This window comes from Dryobates pubescens, chromosome 13 (assembly GCF_014839835.1).
Source record: "Dryobates pubescens isolate bDryPub1 chromosome 13, bDryPub1.pri, whole genome shotgun sequence".
NCBI classification, from domain to species: domain Eukaryota; kingdom Metazoa; phylum Chordata; class Aves; order Piciformes; family Picidae; genus Dryobates; species Dryobates pubescens.
This window is the reverse complement of record NC_071624.1, coordinates 26,189,239-26,212,097: the sequence shown is the minus strand read 5'-3', so window position 1 is coordinate 26,212,097 and position 22,859 is coordinate 26,189,239. Positions and strand designations below refer to the sequence as shown.

Genomic DNA, 22,859 nt, shown 5'->3' with positions numbered 1-22,859 from the left:
AAATTATGGCCTGTCTGCATGCATGTACCAAATGTAGTGGAAAGTCACTGCAGTGCAATTACAACATGACCCTCAGAGTAGATGAAAGGTCATCACTCCCTTCTGAAAGGCTCAGGCAGGGTCACAAACCTCAAGGCACCATCTCTTCTATGACAGTTACAAAAGCATTCAGACTGCAAGAGGGTGCAAAGCACAAAGAAGGGTCCTGTTAAGCTACTCTGATAGTACCTCAGTTTACCCAAGAGGCAGACAGAGGACCAGAGGCAGCAGTGGCAAGGGCATGCTCAGGAATCAAACCAGACAGCAGTGGGTGGGAACACTGCAAGTCAAGGAGGAAAAGAACCGGGAAGAAATCAAAGCCATCCAAAGGAGCAAGGAGCTCTGGAGACCTGAGACTTGAACACTGGACTGGCAGAAAAGCTCCTGAATGGGACCCAGGTCTCAGTAAGCACTGAGCTTGAAAAGGATTTTAAAAGCAGGGAAAGAAAACCTATAGAAGATTCTCTTCTGTGCATGATATATGAAGAAGTCAAAACACACAGAGATCCGAGGATCCTGGCTACTGCTACCACTCCTCAGCAATTTTGTCACACATGTACCTTTCATGCCTCCAGCCCCTGCATTAGATCCAAGCAAGGAAAATATGGGTTGAGTTTCACATAACTAAAACACTGCTATTACTGCAGTCAACACCATCCTGTGTTTCCTGAACTGGCTTTTAGCCCAATGATAATTCAACCTTAAGCATGAACAACTCTTTGAGGTCTCTTCCAACCTTGGTGATACTGTGACTGGGCAAGCTCAAAGAAAGGATGAAAATGAAATACAAGATTTCACCTGCTGGTTGGAAGAAAATTTGGCTAAACAAAAAGATATCATTTCAGTCAGAGAGCAAGTGTGACACTAATGATGATGAGGTCCTCAGTGCCCAGCACCATCTATGCTGTACTTTAAGGTTACCTTACTGATCACAGAGTGACTCTTTCTATTCCCAGAGCTAGTTAGTAACATGTAGCTCCTGTACAGCTGCTTTTTCCAGGGCAAACTGCACAGTTAAACACCTACAAGTTAAGCCACAGGGAGAGGAACTGATGTCAGCCAGAAAAAAATCAGGGGCAGAACCAAAACTAAAACTCAATTCTTCAATCTCGAGGGCAGACCCAGTAAGAAAAAGTGCTTCCCAGTTCTCCTGCTGATGCCAACCCATCTCAGCAAGCTCAAATCAAAACAGGAGTGGCATGAAGTCTCTTCTTGAGATAGGGGTGCAACTGTTACTCCACACTCACAGCATCTATCAGCATGTCAAAGGAGATCCTGGATGTCCTCTGTAGACTGCTTAGACAGTATTGCCCCTGTACACTGCACTGGTTAGGCCACACCTTGAGTCCTGTGTCCAGTTCTGGGCCCTTCAGTTTAGGAAAGATGCTGACTTGCTGGAACGTGTCCAGAGAAGAGCAACAAAGCTGGGGAGGAGTTTGGAGCACAGCCCTGTGAGGAGAGGCTGAGGGAGCTGGGGTTGCTTAGCCTGGAGAAGAGGAGGCTCAGGGGAGACCTTCTTGCTCTCTACAACTCCCTGAAGGGAGGTTGTAGCCAGGGGGGAGGTTGGTCTCTTCTCCCAGGCAACCAGCACCAGAACAAGAGGACACAGTCTCAAGCTGTGCCAGGGGAGGTTTAGGCTGGATGTTAGGAAGAAATTCTTCACAGAAAGAGAGATTGGCCATTGTAGTGTGCTGCCCAGGGAGGTGGTGGGGTTGCCATCATTGGGGGTGTTTAGGAGGAGGCTTGATGGGGTGCTTGGTGCCATGGTTTAGTTGATTAGATGGTCTTGGATGATGGGTTGGATGTGATGATCTTGAAGGTCTCTTCCAACCTGGTTTATTCTGTTCTATTCTATTTTCAGAGAAAGCAATCTAGCAACCAGGACCACAAAGCTGCTACCCCGCCTTGGAAAGTAAGTCCTCAGCAATGGCTTTTCAGACACAAGTTCTTCTGTCAGGGCTGAGAAACCACCGCTGGAAGGGCACAAAACAGCTCCCCATGGGAGGACAAATCCCCTGGCAGGATTTGCAAAAAGGATCTTAATCACTCAGAGGGCTTCTGTGAGCTTCACCAGGTAACATATGCTTTATCACCTAATGCAAGAAGGGCTAAGAGCAGGAGCACTTTGCAAAAGCAAAGACAGACCCAGAGTGAGTCAGATCCCTAGGAACTGTTTCCCTGAGGTCACAAAGAAACAATTCTCTCCTTGCACTTCATTTTCCTTGTTTCATCTTCTCACATAAAAAGACACAACACAGCTGAAAGCAGCCAAGTTAGAGACGTGAACACGCATGAGGCTCTTCCCACTGCTAACCACTGCTGAAAGCACATGCCACTATCATGCTCATGCTTCTGTGGCAACACTAGTAACCAGAGAGAAATCCTTCAGAAATAAGAATCACAACATCTACCTATTTTCTGTTCTGTGAAACAGAGAACCATGGAAGGGCTCAGGCTGGGAGGGATCTCAGAGATCATCTACTCCAACCTCCCTGCCCGGACCTGGGACACCTCTCAACTAGACTTGGCTGCTCAAGGCCCCATCCAACCTGGCCTCGAACACCCCTAAGGTAGGAGGCATCCACAACCTCCCTGGGCAGCCTATTGCAGAGTCTCACCACCCTTGCAGTGCATATGCAGAGTCTCCAAGATGAGAATGTGAGAGAATGGTTGCAAGCAGTTGACAGCCACATCATAGCTTTTTATTAAGAGGAGAGGAGCACGCTGCAGCCATCCTGTGCCTGAGGAGTCACTCTGCTGCCAAATCAAAACATCCTTTTTTTCTTTAAATGACATTAAAGGGGAAAAAAAGAGCATAAAACAGTACAAAAATAAACAAAAGTCTACTGGAGCAAGGATAGTAGATACATACATTCACTCCCACATAGATTTATCATCCCTATGACTAAATGAGGCAGAAACGTTCATTATCAGTCCATGTGGGAGAGGAGAGCAAACAGTAACTCAATGCAGCGCTGACCCTGTGGGTTTCTGCCAGCTTGGTTTATTTGTTTCTTATCTCCAATGATTACACAAGATGCCATTCAGCAGAAATGGTTCAGATTTCTTTCTGAGCCGGTGGATGTGCTCACTGCGGTCCCCGAGATGTGCTGGGAATTCCCAGATGTGCTCACCTACCTTATTTAGATGCTTACAAGGGAGTGCAGGCTGCTGGGGCTGCTGGATTGCACAGCCTACCTTTACCCTTCACAGCAAAGGACAAGCCATGCAGCCTCACTATTTAAAATGGCAAGCAACTGATTAACCCCTAAGAGTTCAGCCGGTGCCTTCTCATTGAAAAGAAATCTCTAGCCAAGGCATGGTAGCTGTGTAGGTCAGAAGAGCATCTGTCCCCAGTCCCCATGCAGGTGACTCACCATCCAGCAGTGCTGGGCAGAGGGGAACAGACCAAGATGTCCTTCAGCCATTGCTGTGGTGAAAGAGAAAAGCCAAAAGCAAACAAGCCATTTGCCATGTCAAGAGATGAAGGCCTGACCTGAATTCAGGGCTGTTTTGCAAAGACAAGCACACTGTTAACAGGAAGACTTTTTTTTTTTCCCCTGAAGAAAAAAGCATTTCTCACTCCCAAGTGTTTGAAGAGGGTGGCTGGAGGTGGCTTTGCAAGCCAAGTGAAAAAAAGAAGCTACCATGCAGACACAATCCCATGAGAAGAGAGACTGAAATCAGCAGTCACCCACTGCCACCGTCAGAGAAGCAACAAACTGAAGAAGTGCCCCCACTGCAAGATGCCAAAGTCTGAGCTTTCACACAAGCATTTTGTCAGAGGATCTCAAAGCAGCTGACAGGCTACAGTTGGTAAACCCCTGCAAATTCCCTTATGGCATTTCCAGCTTCCAGAAGGACGTGGTTAAGTTTAACTGGCTTGCCTGAAGCACATGGCAGGACAGAAAGGTCTCATTAGGTCTGACCCAGGACAGTATTTCAGCCACATCTGTCCTCCAGGCACATTACAACAGAAGCAGTGAGGAGCTTCAATGCTTACCAAAGACTTCAAAGATGGATTTTCCTCACCTTATGGATATCATTTTTGCATTCTGGACACACTTTTACCAACATGAAGCATGTCATGAGCATCTCTTTCCCTTTATATATAGATATCAGGATATCAGGTAGTGATAGGACTAGGGGGAATGGAATGAAGCTGGAGGTGGGGAGATTCAGGCTGGAGGTGGGGAGATTCAGGCTGGAGGTGGGGAGATTCAGGCTGGAGGTGGGGAGATTCAGGCTGGAGGTGGGGAGGAAGTTCTTCACCATGAGAGTGGTGAAGCCCTGGAATAGGCTGTCCAGGGAGTGTGATTGAGGCTCCATCCCTGGAGGTGTTGAAGACCAGGCTGGATGAGGCTCTGGACAGCCTGATGTAGTGTGAGGTGTCCCTGCCCATGGCAGGGGGGTTGGAACTAGATGATCCTTGTGGTCCCTTCCAACCCTGACTGATACTATGATACTATGCTACTAGATTGGGGTTGGAACTAGATGATCCTTGAGGTCCCTTCCAAGCCTAACAATTCTATGATTCTAGGACAGATAAAACATTAGCTGGAAAATAACAAGTTTGCTCAACTCAAAATGTATTTTTAGAACTGGAACAGCACCAGGAGCTTTAGTGCTATCACCATTTCACTGCTCCTGGAAGTCCAGGAGACAAAAATATACAGGTGGTATCACACCACCCTGGGATTTCAGGGCAGCACTGATGTCTCCCTTCTGGATAGAGGCATAACCCACCTGCCAGCACATCTGATTGGGTGCCAGCACACCTCAGAGAAACAGCAGCTCTCAGTGTGTAATCTTCAGCATCAAGAATCTTCTAAAACCATAGGGAGATGGCAAAAAAAAAAGATATTAAAATACAATAAAATAGCACTTGTAGAAATCCTCACCTACACAGAGATCTTTGAGGCTGCAATTGCATGAATCACAGCCTGCCTTCGTGACAAACACTACCAGGAAAGCTGAGGTGCAACGATTATGTGCCAAGGAACGGGGGGGGGGGATTCTAAATAAGCTTTCTTTGGATATTAAGAAATAGCCAAACTATGGAATAAATTCCTCAGCCATCTACAGTTTGGTACATGGTGTTTCAAACCCCCCACCACCACCAAAATCCAAAGGTTTCCAGGCCTGTTGGCTGTAGAGTAACTGTCATTGATTACTACCAGGCAGGATACCCAGAGCACGGCAGCAGAAGTCTCTTCCAATTACTGTCACGGCTTTTGTAGGAAGAAAACAAAATCCAAGCATGCAAAGCCACAGAGCAAGTGCCAATCTAACCCCATTTGTGCTCCCACAGTTAAACCACTCTACTTTTCACATTTACATTGGGTGTGGGATGGGAGACAAAGGCTCCAACAGAGCACTTTGGAGGGCTTGCTTTTCAGTTCTCTCCCACGTTTGATTCGTGCTTTTGAGCATTTCTGAGCTCATAAGGTATAATTCTGTTTGCTAATGGGCTGGCTGGCAGGGTCCAAGTTAGGAACAGTCTAGAAGCTTGTTTAAAAGGGCAAATTATGAGAGGGAAAGGAGAATAAGGGCCACGAGAGTGGGGTTCTCTGCTCGGTACAGCAAATTGACAGCAGAGTGTTTAAAAGCAAGGGTTGTTCAATGTACTATAGAAATGGATGGATGGATGGATAGATAGATAGACAAACAAATGAGTTTCTAACCTTCCTTGGCATATTATAATCAGGATTCTAAAAGGCTGAGCACTCCCAGCACTGCAGGCAAGACAGTCTTCTTGGCTGAGAACTGTCCTGACAACACTTAGCAGAGGACTTAAACTTGTGACAAACTCCAAACTCTGGAATTTCACACAGCCTCTTAACCTCAGCAGCACCAAGCTGCAAATTCCCTGGGGGAGGTGAGAACAGAGAGGGAAAATAAAGATTCTCTCCAAAGTGAAGGACAAACAAATGTCCTTCAAGATCCTTAACACACATCCTCACTGAACAAGCATCCCACTTTCTAAACAAGTATTAAACCTATTTACTTAAAATACACAAAACTTATCTGAAGGCTTTAGATAGAAAAAAGGGAAAAGAGGTGATTAAGAAACATTTGCCAAATTGATTATTCTCCATCCACAAGCTGTAACTGCAGCAGAGACACATCCCTCTGTGTTTCAAATTGAAGGGGAAGGAAGGATAAGGCACAACCCCTGGCTGTGGCTTAAGAAAAGTCTTCTTGAGAACAAAAATTAGTTTTTAACTTGCTCACTGCTGCTGAAACGAGGTGCACAGAAGCAGTGGAGCCAAGATTCTCTTCCAGCAGCCATCTAAAAGGTTTCAGAGTGGAAAGTGCTCTTTCCTTCTTGGGTAAGTAGGACAGCTGGCATGGCTGGCATCTTTGGCTCTGCAGAACTGCACATGCCAGGACACCTGAGCATCTCCAGAACTATTTCTTGGTTTAGAAATGTGCTGCCAATCTTCTAAGGTAGTATCATGAATTAGACACCTACCTTTTAACCCAAATTTACCCTGTTGTCCTCTCTGATTAAAGGATCTGAGGCACTCTGTTCCTGTCTGCCTCCTCTGTCCCGCCTGGCCCAGGCACACAGCTAGGCTCAGGTGGAGCTCAAAGCCCTGCTGTGCTCCATGCTGCAGCAGTCAAAACTCCTGCACAAAACTCCTACCTGCAGGGCCACTGCATACAAGGAATGTCCTCCTGTGCAGAGCTCCTGTCTGCAGGGCCTGCTGCAGACAGGGACAAAGGCAAGCCAGGTCTGTGTGGCAGCACTGCCACAGCACGGTGCGCAGGCTGTGCCTGTGGCTCTCAGCAGGAAAGCTGTGTCAACCATCACAACAGAGACTCCTGGTGCCTGCAAGCAGTCACAGTGCTCATGCTGGCCCAGGAAAGACCAGGAAAATATCTTCTGCAGAGTCATCTGCTTCAGGAGCTGAACTCAGTATTTCCTGCTACAATCCAGTGTCTTCAGACTAACCAATTGGCTCTTTCAAGACCTTCCCCAGGTCCAACACTGCAGGCAAAACGTGAGCAGGATACAATTTGGGCAGCACAGAAATTGTCCTGCCAGATGCCAGGATGCAAATCTGCCCTCCTACCTCCAGGCACAGACAAGGCAGAAATGAACACTGACCAGAAACTCCCACCCATCCATCACCACCCTCTGCTCCTACACCTTGCCTGTGCACCAAGCATCACACCCTGGAACAGAAAGGAGTTTCCTCTTAGCCCTCCCTTAGTCTGGCCTTGCCAAAAAAACCCACCCAAAACAAAACACCAAACAGGAGATTTATGAGCCCAGGAACAAAATTCTCCCTGCCAAAAAGTGATCAAAACAGCTGATATTTTACAGCTTACATTAAGCTCCTCTGACAAATGGATGAGAGGAAATTTTGCAAAGCCAGTTAATTACAACATGCAGAGCACTTAAGTGACACCTAAATCATATTTTTACAACCTTGGATGAGAAAGGCAATCCTAGGCAGAGCAATCCCATCAAATATCCTAGGTCACAGAATCACAGGATCACCGAGGTTGGAAGTGACCTCAAAGATCATCAAGTCCAACCTGTCTCCACAGACCTCATGACTAAACCATGGCACCAAGTGCCACATCCAATCCCCTCTTGAACACCTCCAGGGATGGGGACTCCACCACCTCCCTGGGCAGCACATCCCAATGGCTAACAACTCTCTCTGGGAAGAACTTTCCCCTCATCTCCAGCCTAAACTTCCCCTGGTGCAGCTTGAGACTGTGTCCTCTTGTTCTGGTTGCCTGGGAGAAAAGACCAACCCCCTCCTGGCTACAACCTCCCTTCAGGTAGTTGTAGAGAGCAATAAGGTCTCCCCTGAGCCTCCTCTTCTCCAGGCTAAGCAACCCCAGCTCCCTCAGCCTCTCCTCATAGGGCTTGTGCTCGAGGCCTCTCCCCAGCCTCGTTGCCCTTCTCTGGACTCTTGCCATTTTCAGGGGTTTAGAATATATCAGAGCCTGCTCCCCAGTTTCATGGGGAGCAGATTGTACCTGTGCTTCCTTCCTCATTAAAGCAAAAAAAACCAAGCAGATTTCCACAGCTAGGGCAGGATGCTTTCCACCCAGATACTTTTAAACCACTCCCAACAGCTTGCAAATTAGCACACTGAAAATAACTGCCACACGTGAGACATGTTTGGCACCATTTGATCATCACCATGGAGCTGAATCTGTTTAGGTCTTCTGAGTGCAAAATACAAATACCAATGAACTCTGTTGGCTCTGTGGTATTTTTTTTATGTCAACTTCATAGAATCAATCAGGGTTGGAAGGGAACACAAGGATCATCTAGTTCCAACCCCCCTGCCATGGGCAGGGACACCTCACACTAGAGCAGGCTGGCCAGAGCCTCATCCAGCCTGGTCTTCAACACCTCCAGGGATGGGGTCTCAACCACCTCCCTGGACAACCCATTCCAGGGCTTCACCACTCTCATGAGGAAGAACTTCCTCCTCACCTCCAGCCTGAATCTCCCCACCTCCAGCTTCATTCCATTCCCCCTAGTCCTATCACTACCTGAGATCCTGAGAAGTCCCTCCCCAGTCACCTTGTAGGCCCCCTGGAAGGCCACAATTAGGTCACATCAGAGCCTTCTTTTATCCAGACTGAACAGCCTTCAGTCTGTCCTCACAGGAGAGGTGCTCCAGCCCTCTGCTCATCCTCCTGGCCCTGCTCTGGACACCTTCCAGCCCCTCCAGATCCCTCTTGTAATAGGGGCTCCAGAACTGGAGGCAGTACTCCAGGTGGGGTCTCAGCAGAGCTGAGTAGAGGGGGAGAATCACCTCCCTTGCCCTGCTGGCCACACTTCTCTTGCTGCAGCCCAGGGTCTGATTGGCTTTCCGGGCTGCAAGTGCACACTGAGAGCTCCTGTTGAGCTTCCTGTTGAGCTTCCTGTTGAGCAGTTTTATTGATTGCCCATTGGAACGGGCTGCCTGGGGAGGTGGTGGAGTCGCCATCACTGGAGGTTTTTAGGAGAAGACTTGATGGGGTGCTTGGTGCTGTGGGTTAGTTGTTTGGGCGGTGTTGGATTGGTTGATGGGTTGGACGTGATGATCTTGAAGGTCTCTTCCAACCTGATTTATTCTATGTATTCTATGTATTCTCCTCCACCAGCACCCCCAAGTCTCTCTCCTCAGGGCTGCTTTCCAGCCAGTCACTGCCCGACCCAGTCACTGCCTCAACCCAGATGCAGGACCCTGCACTTGGTCTTGTTGAACCTCCTGAGGTTGGCTTGTGCCCACCTCTCCAGCCTGTCCAGGTCCCTCTGGATGGCATCCCTTCTCTCCAGCTTGTCTGCTGCACCACACAGCTTGGTGTCATCAGCAAACTTGCTGAGGGTGCACTCAATGCCATTGTCCATGGCACCCACAAAGATGTTGAACAAGAAAGGAACTTCCCTTTCTTTCTAACAGCCCTCTCTCTAGCTAGTTTCTAAACAAGCTAAACAGTGGTCTGCCAACAACACAAGGGTTTGTGTGTCCTCTTAAGCCACTGGAACATAGGATCTCAGGTAATTCCTAGTGTCAGGCAACTTCCCACAGTGCAGAAAATGGAAAAGCAGGCACCTGCTCATCACTTGCTGGGCAGCAGGGAGATTGGGTCTCTCACCTCCATGAGAGAGACTCAACACCAACGACTCCAGGAATGGTGGAACTCTCTTGCTAAAACAGCTGCAAGTGGGGGAACACCAAATACACAGGATGTGGAGCTAGACTCTGACTTTGATCCCCACTTTGGAAACTCTGCTTTTGGATTTGAGGCTTCACTACCTTGCTTCATGAATAAGGAGCAAAGCTCCTTGGAAAACAGCAATGGAGACAAAACCGACTGTGAAGAGATCTCCATCTTTCTACCCCTTCTGCTGCCTCCCCTCTCCTTTGAATTTTTATTACCCTTCATAAAACTCTCTACCCATGGCTCAGATGTTCTGCTTTAAGCAGCAGCAATGAGGACTTAAGAAATCTATACAATTCTACTGCTATTCCCAAGGCTCTGAACAGCAGCTGTCACATCGATCAGGGGGGGCTGTTAACTTCATTTTGTTGTTCCTGAGCACTTGTCTGTACTACAGAAAGTTTTATCACATTAGCTACACTGACATCTCCTCCTCCTTCTCCTCCTCCACAACATGCAAACAGCTCTTGCAAGACACAAGCACTTAAACCACCACTGCTCAGTCCGGCTGAAAACGTGGAATGAGCTACACCCTGCAGAAACTGCCTTCATATAATAGAGCTGCACCTGCATGAGTTATCCTCAGCCCTGACAGGGAAAATCAGTCACTGCCTTTAATGACAAAGGCACCAGGATGTTTGTTTAAGGGCACTTGAGCCAGCAGAAAACCCAGGATCAGCACTCAAGACACTGGAGCAGTCTGCCTGCAGAGCAGGGCACACATACAGTATTCACTTACACACAGATTTCTTCATGCCCTGAAACATCAATACTTCAGTTGTCTAATCAGAGACTCTGCAAATCACATTCTCCCTCTAACTGCCGTGAGGAGGGGACTGGTTCCATGCTTGGCTCCTCTGCAAACAGTGCTCTGGAGGATGCTCTCACCAGAGCAAAAGCCTCATCTTGCACTTGCTTAACCGGAGAAGCCCACTTGTGAGAGGCTGCTTGCTGCAAGGGGACAATTTCAGACTGGATGTAAGGAAAAATTTCTTCACTGAATGAGTGGTCAGGCATTGGGAAAGGCTGCCCAGGGAGGTGGTGGAGTCATCAGGAACAGTATGGCCAGCAGGAGCAGGGAGGTCGTTCTGCCCCTGGACACTGCACTGGTTAGGCCACACCTCGAGTACTGTGTCCAGTTCTGGGCCCCTCAGTTTAGGAAGGAGGTTGAGTTGCGGGAAGGTGTCCAGAGAAGGGCAACAAAGTTGGTGAGGGGCTTGGAACACAAGCCCTATGAGGAGAGACTGAGGGAGCTGGGGTTGCTTAGCCTGGAGAAGAGGAGGCTCAGGGGAGACCTTATTGCTGTCTACAACTGCCTGAAAGGAGGTTGTAGACAGGCAGAGGTTGGTCTCTTCTCCCAGGCAACCAGCACCAGAACAAGAGGACACAGTCTCAAGCTGTGCCAGGGGAGGTTTAGGCTGGAGTTTAGAAGGAAGTTCTACACAGAGAGAGTGATTGCCCATTGGAATGGGCTGCCCAGGGAGGTGGTGGAGTCACCATCACTGGAGGTGTTCAGAAGGAGACTTGATAGGGTGCTTGGTGCCATGGTTTAGTTGATTAGATGGTGTTGGATGATAGGTTGGATGCAATGATCTTGAAGGTCTCTTCCATCCTGGTCTACTCTATTCTATTCTACTCTACTCTATTCCATTCTATTCATCCCTGGAGGTGTTCAAGAGGCATCTGGACATGGCACTTTGGTGTATGGTTTAATGACCACAGTGGTGGAGGGTTGAGGGTTGGATTCAGTGATCTTAGAGGTCTTTTCCAACCATAACCATTCTAGGATTCTATGATTTGTGCCCAATACAAGTGAGCACACTACAGCTGCTTCCTCCAGCACTGCTCTGTGGTTGAAAATTTCAAGGACTTGTCAAGGCTGGCTGGGAAATAAAGGGGGAAAAATACTTCAAAAATACTTTAAAACCATTAAAATCAAAGCTCCCTCCTACAGCCACCACAACCTAACAAGAATGAGTGACAGAAAGAAGATGTTGCTAGATTTTGAAGGCAGTAGAGAGGAGTCAGTGCACACGTGGAGAAGATTTGAGACCACAGGTCTGCAGGACATGTGGACAGTCAAAACATTGACCATCTAAACCAGCACACTGGAGTCCTGGGCCAGGCCTGGCTAATGGTATTAGACACCAGCTTTCACCATTTCATTTGCATAGAACAAAGATACAGCTGGTGAGCAGTCAAGGCTGGGAAAGGCATTATTTACCTTGTGCTTTCCTTTCACCAGAGGCCAACAGGCAGACCCTCAGGACACAGCAATCCATACAGAACAATCCATATATTGGTCTGCTGCTCTGGTGAACACAGAGATGCATTTCTCCCTGGGGTGACCACTTACCATATCAGAAAGGCCAATCAGTCTTAATGTTTCCCTCCCCTCAAAAAAAGTCAATATCTTATTATGCTAAATTCTTGAAAAATAAAGGGATGCCATAATTAAGTGAACCATGAGAACACCAGACAAATCTGTAGCAGAGCACAGAGCAGAGCCCAGGAGCACTGGTGTTTTCATGCCTTTTCCACGATGCCCCAGTACGAGACTGAAACACTGGTGGAGATATATTGATGCCACAGGGCACGATGAGACCAGAGGAGAAAGGAACAGCAAGGAACTCTGTGCAGTGCAGCCAAGCCTCTCACTTCCCACATTCAGAAGTAAAAATAGTTTTAAAGACAAGCCCATTTCCACTCCTTACTCACAAGGACCCTTTCCTCAAACGAAGAGCAAAGTCACAGTTTAACAAAACACCTCTCAGACAATTTCATTTCTTCATGTGGGCCTGCTTATTTTGGAGCATTTTTCCCCTTGGCCTTTTACAAGCTCCTCACTCTGAACACCAGAGCAAGACAGCTCTTCTGTTCAGAAATCAAAGCAAAGAAATCACAGAATGCCTCAGTAGCTGAGGCTCAAAGAAACACTGCCAAATATCAAGAAACCTCTAAATCATCTTGGGCATTATCCTTTCTCTCAATCTTGGCTTTGCTCCTGATTAAAAAACAAACCAAACCAAATCACCCTACCCCCAAAGCTTTCATTTCTGTCAGGTTTTGTTTCACACATACACACACACACACATTATTATGCTGCATTATCAAACATCAGCTCCACTGACACCCCAAGTTGCTTTCACACCTCACTAAGACCAAGAACAAAACTGTCCCACTCCTGGCTGCTCTTCCCAATATTCTGGAAGGCAGATGTCTCCTCTGCACAACAAAGCCAATTTCCCTTAATGCAGGAGAGACATGCAATGGGATTTTCTTTAGGCTATTCAGAAGGCAGCTACCATACAAAGCAGCCTCTTTAAAAAGGCTTTGCTAAAGTCAAATTTAATAATTTAGGAGATTTAAGAGCACTACACATCCCCAAAAAGACCCCACGTTGCCTAGGCACTGTGTGCCTTTTAGCAGCTGTCCTTGATTCACTGGACCACTCTTGATGTTGCAAGGACAAAAGTCTTCATCTTCTGAGAACATTTATCAGCAGATAACGAGAAATTAGAATTCCAATCCACTCACACATCTACTCTTGAAGTTTCTCTTTCAAGCAGTATCAAGAAAAAAGAAGATACAAGTCAGTGAAATTGTTAGCTTGGAACACTGAAATAAACAGCACAGCTCAGCAAGGAAAACAGAGAAAGAGTTGGAAATTGCACCGGGCTGAACTTTGCCTGTCCATCGACTTGGATGCTTGCCAGGAAGACTTTATCATTTCACAGAACCCACCCAGAGCAGCACCATCAGATGACATTGCCCTTAGGGAGAGGGACATGGCTTGAGACCCCCTTTCTAGCATCATAGAATCAACCAGGTTGGAAGAGACCTCTGAGATCATCCAGTCCAACCTATCACCCAGCCCTATGCAATCAACTACACCATGCACTAAGTGCCTCATCCAGTCTTTTCATGAAGGTCTCAAAGGATGGTGACTCCACCACCTCCCTGGGCAGCCCATTCCAATGGCAAATCACCCTCTCTGTAAAGAACTTCTTCCTAATATCCAGCCTGAACCTCCCCTGGCACAACTTGAGACTGTGTCCCCTCGTTCTGTTGCTGGTTGCCTGGGAGAACAGACCGACCCCCACCTGGCTACAACCAGGTAGTTGTAGAGAGCAATAAGGTCTCCCCCTGAGCCTCCTCTTCTCCAGGCTAAACACCCCCAGCTCCCTTAGCCTCTCCTGATTGGACTCCTCATCTTCAGGAAAGCATCATCTGCTTGACTATACCTACCTTGACTATACCTCCTCTGCTAGGAGGTTGCTGGGACATCCCACAGAGGAATTCAGGCTCCTTTCTTGTGCTTTAACTTGTGCTGAGTAGCATTTCAATGCATGGCAGGGAAAGCAAAACTAGAAGATGAACTCCATTCCTCCTGCACCCCCAAACAACAAAAGGGACCTACCATGCCTGGACTCAATGATCTTAAAGGTCTTTTCCAGCCAAAATGATGCTATGTCCTACACACACTCTTAAGATTGACAGCCAGCTGAACATGAGCCAGCAGTGTGCCCAGGTGGCCAAGAAGGCCAATGGCATCCTGGCATGCATCAGGAATAGTGTGGCCAGCAGGAGCCGGGAAGTCATTCTGCCTCTGTACTCAGCACTGGTTAGGCCACACCTTGAGTCCTGTGTCCAGGTCTGGGCCCCTCAATTTAAGAAGGACATCGAGACACTTGAAGGTGTCCAGAGAAGAGCAATGAGGCTGGGGAGAGGCCTTGAGCACAGCCCTGTGAGGAGAGGCTGAGGGAGCTGGGGTTGCTTAGCCTGGAGGAGAGGAGGCTCAGGAGAGATCTCATTGCTGTCTACAACTACCTGAAAGGTGGTTGTAGCCAGGAGGGGGTTGGTCTCTTCTCCCAGGCAACCAGCACCAGAACAAGAGGACACAGTCTCAAGCTGCACCAGGGGAAGTTTAGGCTGGAGGTCAGGAGAAAGTTCTTCACTGAGAGAGTCATTAGCTATTGGAATGTGCTGCCCAGGGAGGTGGTGGAGTCCCCATCCCTGGAGGTGTTCAAGAGGGTATTGGACGTGGCACTTGGTGCCATGGTTTAGTCATGAGGTCTGTGGTGATGGGTTGGACTTGATGATCTTTGAGGTCTCTTCCAACCTTGGTGATTCTGTGAATTCAGCCCAGGTTGACACTGTTCAATGCTGATTAGGGATCTTCCTTCACATGCCAACAGAACACCCTTCTTAGTATTCCCAAACCAAGATCCAACAGCCCAACACAAACCCAGCAGAAATCATTACCCAGAGCTCCAACAAAACAAGATTCTCTCCTGATGTTTCTGTAACATTTTGCAGCATGAATATCACTCAAGCCCATGACTGAAGCAGTCACCAATTTGATCACAAGCACAGACATTTCTTCTTCCCCTCCTGTTTTCTTGTCACGCTGTCATTAAATACATGGCAATGATCTTGCCTCCAAGCAAACTCTCCCCATTTGCTCTACACAAACATCTACTCATCAAACTGTTCAAGGGGCTGTGTTTGGCAGGCTGAGCAGAACACACTTGGGTGGTTCACTCTCTTTTTCAAAGCTATCAACTCCCCATGTGTCAGATGGCAAGTTTCATTTAGGAGGCTAGGAAATTATTCAGTCTCAGATATATACCATATCACAGTGATTTTCCAACTCAGCAAGTCCATCCACTATGCAGGGCTGTTAATGCTGCTGCTCAGTCCCATCCTTGGATAGCTCTTGCCAGCAGCTGTATCTACAGGAACAACTAAATTGTGTCTGACCTTGTCATTTTCTCACTTCTTCCTAGCAACAGACTAAGAATCGTTCTGCCACCGTGGAGGCTTTGGTGCATCATCATTCACACCACCAGCTGACCAGCAGTGAGCAGAATAAGCACAGTCTGCATCTGCAGGGTTGGGATAAAGAGGCAGCCAAGAGCTTCTTCATGTTCTGTTTGTGCTGCCTGGAGTATGGTGAAACATAAAGACTGGGACTGTAACTGGGCAGTTGCTCTGTGCCAGTCCATTAATGCCTGGCATCATTATGGATTTGTATGTGGGCAAGGCAGGCATCTATCTGCTAGACACTTCTTGCAAAGGACACACAGAGGCCATTAAAAAGCAACAAAAATTACAGCAAAGAAGCCAACAGGACCAAAAATAAATATATATATATGAACATAACCAGCTGACAATGTGGACGGTGCTCCAGTGAGACCCTGCAGACTCAGTGACAGGGGTCTCTTGTTCAGCTGAAACACAACCAGGAGCACACAAAGTTCTCAGTGCAAATGCAAGGAGAAATTTCTGCTGGGGGATTTCAAGAGCTCAGCTCAAATGCAGCCAAGAGAGCCTGAAAAATTGAAACTGGTCTTTTGAATTTTCCAACCAGCTTGCAAAAGTCAGAGGAAAGGGACAGAAGCTTGGCTTACAAAGCAGTTCATCAGGGCATGCTATGTTTTACTGTGGCCTCAGACACCTTTCCAAACAACATCAGAGACTACTTAGAGATGCTGACAGTGTCCTCCAACTTGCCAAAGGGAGATACAGCTTCTTTGAGCTCTCCTAATGCAGAGGATGCTCTCAAAAATGAAATGTTGAGACACAATAATCCACACCCACAACCATCCTAAAGGTCTAGGAATTAAAAATCTCTACACAAAAATGTAGAGTGCTCTGGCCCTGACCCAGCAAAGCACTTAAGCATTCATATGAAGTTCTCCCTTCTACTGTCAGAGGGACAGTTTACATAGCCAGAGCTAGCACATGTCACAGGGGTTTGCTGGCTCGTGATCAGATAGCTCAAAAACACACCAGAGCCCACCCATAGCTCAGCTTTACCTTGCAAAACACAGGATCTCCTTGACCATCTCCTTTCACAAAACAAAAACAGACCCAGGAGCAGGGCAGATGGGAGCCAAAGCATGTTCAGTTTGACAGACAATTTCCAGCTGCAAACGATTTCTCTCCACTGAAGATAGGGCAGACACTGAGCAGAGGAGGGCAAAAAGGAAGCGGTCTGCAGGCAGCAGCCACTCTATGTCACACAGAAGCTACCACTACCTGTGGGTAACTCACCCTCTGAAGGTCTGCTCACCTCAAGCAGACCCTGGGATGAGCCCTCCCTCCAGTGACACCTCTAGAGAGGACACAGCACAGCGTGCCGAGGAGATGGAGGCCGCTCTGAATGGCACCTTCCAGTCACGGTCTGCTGCTTAACAAGCACCAGCAGCCCACTTCTCATTTCTGATGCAGAGGAGGTAGAGCTGAACTGCTGCTGGTGCTTATCTGAGGAGGTTTATTTTGCTTCACTGTTGGCAACAACTTATGCAAAATGCTCCATGGCAAGTCCTTCCTCTACCACCTGCTGGAAACTCTCAGTGAGAATGCAGGCGAGGCCCAGTGCATTGCTGTGGGGATGCATTCGTCTCTCACAGCACGAGCAGGAACACTCCCACACGCACACACAGAGGGGTGCTGGATTCTGGTGCTCTGCGGTGTTCTTGCTGCATTAAAGTTTAATTACTTTTAAACTCAGATATTTACATAGAACATAAACTGTTCAGGAGGATAACTGACAATCAGCCAGCATCTCTTTGGCAAGACTCTGGGATCATATTTTACTCCCCTAGCGATGGCAGCTCTGGCACAGACTTGCTTCAGTCCTGTAAAACTTGTGTCTATATATGTTTGATCCCTTTGGGGAGACTGCCAAGGCACCAAGATTAATTAACAACTTCCCTACAATACATTCTCTACTAGACAGATCTTCAAGGCTTCTTTGTCACAGACTGCTTCATAAAAACACATGTTGAAATATGAACGAGTCTATATGACATAAGATGGCATTTTGAACCCTGTCTCAGCGCCCATTCTCATCTCCACACCGAGTAAAACAACTTTCATTAGTTTCATGACAGCCCTGCACTTACATCAGCTTTGCAGAGTTCTAGCCTGAGTTGGCAAGAAAAGAAACTCACTTGATGGACAAACACAGCACCGTTACACCCCCAGCTACTGCAGCATCCTCAATCAATAGAGCTTTAAACGCAAATAAGACAAGAATGCAGGCAAACTGATGAGTGACTACAGTGCAAGACAACTGCAAAGGGTCTTAGCAGCTGTGTTGAGGTGCACAGTCCTAGTGCCTTTCCCAAAGGAACAGAACAGCTCAGTTGTGTAAACCCCCAGAAAAGGTTACAGAGAAGTAGTCCAAGTGTCTGCCAGCACAAGGCAGGCAGAGAGAGCACTTCACACCTGGTAACAGTGGATGTTTCATTTACTATTCTTTCTTTCCAAGCTGGTTTCAAGACCTGGTGTCAACAAGCCAGATGTCTCAAGGACAAGCATGGTTGTTCCAGCCCAGGCTTCCAGAGAGGCTGTGCTCAGCTCGTTTCCAGTTCAGAGCTGGCACTTGCAGCAGCAGTAAGCCTGGGCACGGCAATGCAAGCAGCCACACATTTTATTTCTTCACCTCATCCTCTGACTAACAGAGGACATTTTTAGGGTAGAAGCATCAAGATCATGAACTCATCCAGGTCCCTGGCAGTCCTGGCACGTATGAGAATGGAAGGGGAGCAATGCAGTAAGAACCTCACACAACTAGCAATGCACCACTGAGGGATTTAGTGCTCTAACAGCACTGGAAGAACCACCCAGGACCACACCATTACAGAACTAGACTGTAGCTATGCTTGTCACACTGATGCTGCTAAAAATAAACCAGGAAGCCATTCTTCATCTAAGGCTCAGGAGAGTTCTGGTATGTAGCTGAGTCATGCAACAATCACTAAATTAAACACATCTTGATCCCTGCTTTACACACCATCAGGGCAAGCCAAACACTCAAGCCTTTTGTGGCACTGAAAAAGCAACACTGCACCCAATGAAACAAGGCACATGGAAGCAATCTAAAGGTCAAGGTCTCCTGGAAAACAATTACAGTACCAAGGTCAAACTGCACTAAGAAAGGAGGAAGCAAGAACAAGCTCATAGGCAGGGTTTTTTCTACACAGAATTTGAGAGAATGTGTTGAGCGCTCTTGGAAGACATCAGACTGACAGCAACATCCTTAGTCCACAGAACAGCCCAAGCCTCCCTCACCTGTCAGCACTACACACACTGCTTGGCTAACTGCAAGGCTTTGCATTGCCAATGAAATCATAGAATCATAGAACTGTCCTGGTTGGAAAAGCCTTCTAAGAACACAGAGTCCAACCGGTCAGCCCAACACCACCGTGGCCATTAAGCCACGTCCCAAAGTGCCATGTCTACACACTTCTTGAACACCTCCAGGGATGGTGACTCCACCACCACCCTGGGCAGCCTCCTCCAGTGCCTGACCACTCTTTCTGTAAAGAGAATGCCTGAAACAAGGTGATTTTGCACATTCACTGTCATGCAGATCAAAACGGAAAGATACAAGATGAATAGGTACTAAGTGAATTGAGGGTGGGATGACCACCCCCCTTCCCTGGTCAAGCACCCCTTGCTCTTCATTGTCCACTCACAAAGGCACCAATCTCTCCAGCTCTTTCTTTTGTCCAGGGAAACTGCTGTATTACTGTCCCCTGCAGGCACCCACACTCCAGGAGCAACATCAGAGCAACAGGACTTGGCCACATGTACAAACTTCAGTCTCAGTAAGACCATTGCAAATTCACCTTTCCAGTTGAAAACTTGTTACACAGGTTGAACTTACTGTGAAGGAACCCTACCAACCCAACCACTGTGAGCCAGGTGTAAAAGTGCCTTAAGAGCTCTCACCCCCCCAAAGTACTGCTCCTTTTATCTCACAAATTACTTCAGCATGGAGGTGAAAACCTTACTGCTGCTCTAGGCATGTAGGAAGCATCAGAGGAATTTGATGCCAGTCACAGTATCTGAAGTTTCTATTCTAAAGCACCCTTTTTTTTTGTCCCTGCTAAGCTTTGCATCAAGATGTACCCTGTGATACAACTGCTTTTGGACCTCTCCTCTCTCTTGTCTACAGCAATCACACAGGCCAAAGGCATGCACCCCAGAAAGGCAACACCCAGCAGCTACAACCACCTTTACAGACACAGCTCTGCTGCTGAGAGTTCCACGTTCTCTGGATTTTAAAGGTAACTGAAGGAGACAGCATGCACAGAAAGGCAAAACCCAGCTGCCCAAGTCATCAGCTACAGGCCACAATCCACACAAACTCTATTCTCCAGCATTTTTATCCTCACTTCACAGAAGCCATAATTCCATGTTAACAAACACTGTAGTTTGAAATAAATCACAGCTTTCACCCAGCCACTCCTGCCCTTGAATTAATAACTATCTTTGTGCCCTGAACAAGACCAGGGAATTGATCAAAGTTATTTTTAACAGAGCCAAAGGAAAAAGGAAAAAAGAAAAACAAAACAAAACAAGAGCATGGGAGCCAGGGGAAGGTAAGTTCCCAGCCAAATCACCCTCAGGTCCATTCTACATCATAACTGCGTGGACACTTGGGCACCAGGCAGACAGGGAGGTCCCAAGGTCAAGACAAATGGCTGGGGCTGGCTGGAGAGGACAGATTGCTCCTCTCCAAGGCAATGCCAGCTGAGCAGCATTTAGAGTCATAGAATCAACAAGGTTGGAAAAGACCTCAAAAATCATCAAGTCCAACCTGTCAGCCAAGACCTCATGACTAAACCATGGCACCAAGTGCCACGTCCAATCCCCTCTTGAACACCTCCAGGGATGGGGACTCCACCACCTCCCTGGGCAGCACATTCCAATGGCTAACAACTAAATTTGAACAGCTCCTGCATTTCCTAGAGGAATCTCTCTTAGTTACAACTGCCCAGAAATGGAGTTTGACAGATCTGCAGCAGCCAGCCACAGGAGGACAGGAACAACATTCCCCATACAGTTTGGGCTTGCTGTTTGTCACAAGAGCCCAGACAGGGCTAGGTCTTGCCATACACTGAGTGGCTTACTGAGCACCCAGGAAAATATGCTGTAGATGGCTTCAACCAGGCCAGTCCAGGGCCATCACTTAGCGATCAAGTTTGACTTTACACTAGAGGGCCCAACATCAGCAGAGACTCCTGAAGCAAGAGCTGGACATATATGCTGGTGGCCACAAGATCTCATCTTAAAGGTCTTAAAAACCTCAGGGAGCAGACTGGCTAAGAGGATGAAACAGACCTTCTACCTCTATGCTGCTCTCACAAACTCCCAGGCATTCAGGGTGAGGGGGAGGGAACACTCTCCTTTACATCCTCCTCACAAACCACTTTTCCTTTTCTTCAAAACTACCTAAAAACCCAGCCTGAAGGTGCATCCCCTTCTCCAACCCCCAAGGGGCCTCCCCCAGGCCAGTTGGGACAGTGGCCAGCAGCCCTGCTGGACCAGAGCCCCAGGGCTCATTACCAGGCAGCATGAAACACTTGACCAGAGCTGTGAGCCTCCACCTTCCCGTGCAGAGCACAGCTCTCCCCACCCAGCACAGCCCTGGGGATGCCCTGCCAAAGGGATGCACAGAGCCAAGAAGACAAAAATCACAGTGGGATTAGCTGTTCATACAGATGCACCAGGCATAGCCAGAATGATCAGCATTAATAACAGAAGTGTTAGCAGGGGAATTAAGCCTCATGTCTCTGGGACTAAGCTAGTTGGATGATTAGAATCCAGCACTCAGGGGCTGAAAATGGAAGGCTACACCACTCATCTCTTGACCATCAGGGCTGGCCAAAGTCAGAGTATCAGGAGACCTTTGGTGCCCTGAGACTTCTGAGTTAGGACAGCCCTTGTAGCTGAGCCACTCCACCTCAGTCCTCCCCAGAGCTTTCAGGAGCTACAGAGACTCTAGAGAAGTTAGCCCTCTGCTTTACCCACAGCATCACTTTGCCCTTCTAGCTGGCTCCCTACTCTACCCTTAGGATACCATCAAAGCACATTTGCATTCAGAATTAGTGGGAAAATGTAATTGAAAACTTGGCAAGTTGGACATCTGATGAGGGAAAGGCAGAATTCCTGAAAAGGAAGCAGTGTGCAACAGCAGTAAAGCTGTGGCTCTAAACTCCACAGGCTTCCCTCAGCTTCCTCTCCACGCTGCCTTTGTTTAAACAGGAGTACACCCATGTCCTCTATCCAGTCTCCCACGCACAATGCACTGCACATCCTCCCCTGCTCCACCCACCCACAGATAAACAGGCTATGGAAACAAAGCCTGAGTAGATAACTGTGGAAGCCCTGAAAGAAGGACAATGCTGTTCCCTGTGGGGAAGCAAAGACACCCACATAATGAAGCTGTCTGCTTGGGATGCTGTTTTGTCTCTTGAGGACAGGATCAAGTATGTGCCTTACAATCATTCTGTTTGTTATTTCTGTAACACATCCTTATTTCTACCTTCTGAAATTACTAACAGCTTAGTTTACTCTCTTTTTTTCCTTTTTTTTATTGTTCTTCTTCCAATCAGAGCCATTCTTGTTGGGTAAATGAGCCTGAAATGCAATTTACTCTGACAAGTAAAGCAGCCCAACTGTAAATGCCTACCTAGCACTTCACATTCCCTCCAATGATCATAAACAACAAAGAGCTATTTATGACACAGAAAAAGGTCAAGCCAGAATGTACTTTTGCAGGGGACAGATGCATGTTACAGCTTGGGGGTAGGAAAGTTTGAGGCCCAGGGCTGCTGGCCTGAAGGGGTTCTGGTTATTAACTGTGAAGAAGGCACCCCCACTGCAGTGCATGCTGCACTGAAAACCCAGACAGGCCTCACTGCAGCAGCGAGCTGTGCACTCACCCTGCAATGCTTTATTGATAAGGCTGCACTAATTTTGTGTTAGTCAGGCACAGGCAATCAACCATCACAAATCAGATCTATAGTACAGGTGGTTTTAAACCAGACACAGAAGCACATGGCCTGGAAAATGTGGGACAGCTGGGAAGGCGCAGAGCAGTATCCAGAAACTAAAGTCAAGTTAGCGTGAGGAGGGAAGGATTACATGAGCCAGCAGTGTGCCCAGGTGGCCAAGAAGGCCAATGGCATCCTGGCCTGCATCAGGAACAGTGTGGTCAGCAGGAGCAGGGAGGTCATTCTGCCCCTGTACACTGCACTGGTTAAGCCACACCTTGAGTCCTGTGTCCACTTCTGGGCCCCCCAGTTTAGGAAAGATGTTGACTTGCTGGAAGG

At 47.7% G+C, this 22,859-nt stretch overlaps 1 protein-coding gene across 1 annotated transcript in view; it reads right to left on the bottom strand.

Moving 5' to 3' along the window:
- Positions 1–22,859, bottom strand: part of MYBBP1A (MYB binding protein 1a) — a 67,184-nt gene that overhangs the window by 18,444 nt on the left and 25,881 nt on the right. The gene's annotated exons all lie outside the window — the stretch shown is intronic.